This window comes from Nerophis lumbriciformis, linkage group LG37, assembly GCF_033978685.3.
Source record: "Nerophis lumbriciformis linkage group LG37, RoL_Nlum_v2.1, whole genome shotgun sequence".
Lineage (NCBI taxonomy): Eukaryota > Metazoa > Chordata > Actinopteri > Syngnathiformes > Syngnathidae > Nerophis > Nerophis lumbriciformis.
Genome location: NC_084584.2, coordinates 28,919 through 32,689, shown reverse-complemented (window position 1 = coordinate 32,689; position 3,771 = coordinate 28,919). Strand labels below are relative to the sequence as shown.

Genomic DNA, 3,771 nt, shown 5'->3' with positions numbered 1-3,771 from the left:
CCATCAGTCTGCGTCCCAGATGCTTCCTGGTCCATGTGGAGGCCAGCTGGAAAGCGGGTCTCCAGTCCTCACCAATAAATTTGGTTAATTTGTCCATTTCCTGGTGTAAAGTTTTTTCATAGTGTTCTCTTAAAATGACGACCGTTGTGTGTGCCCAATTTTGGGCATTTTCTTTGATGAATGCTTCCGTCTCAGGGCTGGTCACCGCCGGTCTAATCATGGTGGAAAGCGTCTGTTCCATTTTTAATATTGCCTGTGGAAAAGTGTCTTTTGTGACATTATTCCAATGGTGTGTGATTTTAATGATATTATAACAACACTTGGCTTTTAAATTCCCCTCTATGTCTGTTGTGAAGTTATTGGGGGGTACATTCCTCCTAAAAGCGTCCTGACGCTGATTGCGTGTCTGCTTGGGACGGGCATGATTGCGGGGACGCCTTTGTGGGTAATGTTCAGGCATTAAATGTTCAGGCACAAAATGTGTTTGAGGACGGGGAGCCCTGCGGGGACGCCTTTGTGGGTATTCAGGCATAAAATGTTCAGGCCTAAATTGTGTTTGAGGACGTGGAGGAGTGCGGGGACGCCTTTGTGGATAATGTTCAGGCCTATAATGTGTTTGAGGACGGGGAGGATTGCGGGGACGCCTTTGGGGATACTGTTCAGGCATAAAATGTGTCTGAGGATAATATCTCTGATGCACAATGTCCCTGCTGTGTTGAGTGGAGCGTGCATTGCTCCATAGGTTCCGCTGGGGGGCGCTGTGGTGCTCCTCCTGGTGTGCGCCCTCCCAATGGCGGCGTGTCCGCGAGTAGGGGCGAGGCTGTCGTTCAAAGTGGGAACGCTGGTCTCCCCGCGCCACCTCAGCATATGTTCTCTGGGGCTGCTGGTGGAACCGTTGAAGATAAGGGTTAGGGTTAGGGTTAGGGTTAGGGTTAGGGTTAGGGTTAGGGGGTTAGGGTTAGGGTTAGGGTTAGGGGGTTAGGGTTAGGGTTAGGGTTAGGGTTAGGGTTAGGGGGTTAGGGTTAGGGTTAGGGTTAGGGTTAGGGGTTAGGGGTTAGGGTTAGGGTTAGGGTTAGGGTTAGGGGTTAGGGTTAGGGGGTTAGGGTTAGGGTTAGGGTTAGGGTTAGGGTTAGGGTTAGGGGTTAGGGGTTAGGGTTAGGGTTAGGGTTAGGGGTTAGGGGTTAGGGGTTAGGGTTAGGGTTAGGGTTAGGGTTAGGGGGTTAGGGTTAGGGTTAGGGTTAGGGTTAGGGTTAGGGGTTAGGGTTAGGGTTAGGGTTAGGTGTTGGGGGTTAAGGTTAGGGTTAGGGTTGGGGGTAGGGTTAGGGTTAGGCACTGTCCATCAACAATCCGCCCAGTGACCCCCCACCAGACGCACACCCCCCAGGGACCCCGAACGAACACCGCCGAACGTGGCGTCAGACACATTATTCAATCAAATTTCATCATGCGACGCGCGTTTCGGTCTGCATGACCTCATCAGGCATGAAATTTTGAGAAATTGGCCTCATTACCTCTCTCTGAGCAAGATGTCCCCTCATCTGCTGGAGGAAAAATGAGCCAGAATTGCAAAACGAGGTTTTATAGAAGAGCCTGCAGGGGGCATGGCTTGTGCTCCCAACTGCAATCAGTCGCTCCTCCCGAGTGCCTGCAGGTGGCGTCTGCACACAACTGCAATACTTAGTCACTCCACAGACAAAAGAGAACTATCTGGTTACATAATCACTCCAGAAGGTAAGTATAATTCATCCAGACCAGCTGGGTGGAGCACTCTAATATCACAGCACTGCACACAAGTAAATATCAAGTCAATATCACCACACACAATTAAAGAAGTATTAAATCATTAAATCACTTCAAGAAAAAAATCCAGATAAGTTCTCCATGTCTGTGACCTCTGACCCCTATTTTTTCTTAATTGGGTCTGCCAATCGGCCAACACCACACTCAAACGGTGCCAAACAGAGCCACCAGGGGGCCGTACGAAGGGCAGGGCGCCACCCAACGGACAGACCGGAGGCACGGGCTAGTTAGGTGTTGGGGGTTAAGGTTAGGGTTAGGGTTGGGGGTAGGGTTAGGGTTAGGCACTGTCCATCAACAATCCGCCCAGTGACCCCCCACCAGACGCACACCCCCCAGGGACCCCGAACGAACACCGCCGAACGTGGCGTCAGACACATTATTCAATCAAATTTCATCATGCGACGCGCGTTTCGGTCTGCATGACCTCATCAGGCATGAAATTTTGAGAAATTGGCCTCATTACCTCTCTCTGAGCAAGATGTCCCCTCATCTGCTGGAGGAAAAATGAGCCAGAATTGCAAAACGAGGTTTTATAGAAGAGCCTGCAGGGGGCATGGCTTGTGCTCCCAATCAGTCGCTCCTCCCGAGTGCCTGCAGGTGGCGTCTGCACACAACTGCAATACTTAATCACTCCACAGACAAAAGAGAACTATCTGGTTACATAATCACTCCAGAAGGTAAGTATAATTCATCCAGGGTTAGGGTTAGGGTTAGGTTTAGGTGGAGGGTTAGGATTAGGGTTAGGTTTAGGGTTAGGGTTAGGGTGAGGGTTAGGGTTAGGATTAGGGGAAGGGGAAGTGGCACTGTCCATCAATGGCCCGCCAGGATGGCGCCCCAACCTCACGTAAGGTCCCCGGGGGGACCCCGATCAGAGACAACAGGTACACAACAACAATCCCGCTAGAGACACTCGATGAATACAGTGTCCTGCACCTGACCCCCCAGATGACCTCTCTGGAGGGCTGGATGTTGTTGGATGCCAGCGAAGTAGTTTGGTGTGGTCGTGTTCTGTCTGTTGACGTTATAACACGGTTGTTACAGGATGGCGAGTTGCGCCGATTCTCCGGGTGTCATCCTCCGCACCCGGCACACCGGAAGCAGCACGAAGGGGGTCAGGCGGTCCACGGGTCTCCTACACCGCAGGTTTGCCACGCTGACAGTTGGCCCGGTTTGCGGGTCCGCTGCATCCTGTCCCCGAGCTGTCTTCCTTTTCCGGCTTTATGCTGTGGGTGGCTCTATTTTTTCAGGCACTTCCTCACGCTGCCTTTTCGGGCTTTTTGGCATCGGGGTGGCAGGAGTGACGGTCACAGGTTCGCCGTGCTGCCAGCTGGCGCGGGTTGCAGTATTATCGGCCGCAGACACGCCCCCGTCCCTCTGCGCTCCGGATGCGCAGCAGGCGTCAGGAGGACGCTCCTCCGGGGTCAAAGGTCATGCAGCTCCAGCAGGAGTACCCCATCTTTTTTACTGCTCCAGCAGGATGATTGACCTCTTTTTCACTGCGAGCTGAAGGCCTGCTGGGACGCTTCCAATTCCCTAGCAGGGTTGTTGACCTCATTGTTCATTAAAAAATTGTTGTCATAATCGTCGCTGGCATTCTTAATATTGTGGCAAAAATGGGGAGCAAAACCTCTGTGATATTAATGTTGCTTATTGGATTGCAACATTGCTGCTGGACAAGCCTGGTGACCTTAAGGGTCTTCCAAGGCCTGTAGGAGGCCTCCATTTTGGGGGTTGCCATGGCAACCCTCCTAAAAATCGCCTCGACGACTCACCCACGGGTCTTTCGCCTCCAGGCACGTTGATTTCACGGCCAAAAAACATTTATAAAGCAGCAAGAGGTGTTAAAAAGTAAAAATATTAATTTTAGTGAGCCCATTGTAGCATGCTACCGCTAACTAGCCGTGGGGCTAAGTAGGCCTAAAGCCTCCACAGGCCACGTGTAGTGCTCAAAAATGTAAAAATAAATAAATA

The 3,771-nt window shown here is 51.5% G+C and overlaps 1 long non-coding RNA gene across 1 annotated transcript; it reads left to right on the top strand.

Moving 5' to 3' along the window:
• Positions 1 to 2,550: 2,550 nt before the first annotated feature.
• LOC140677583 (uncharacterized) lies at positions 2,551 to 3,381 on the top strand. Its single transcript, XR_012049358.1, has 2 exons — positions 2,551 to 2,943; positions 3,048 to 3,381. It is a non-coding gene; the product is annotated as an uncharacterized lncRNA (long non-coding RNA).
• Positions 3,382 to 3,771: the final 390 nt, after the last annotated feature.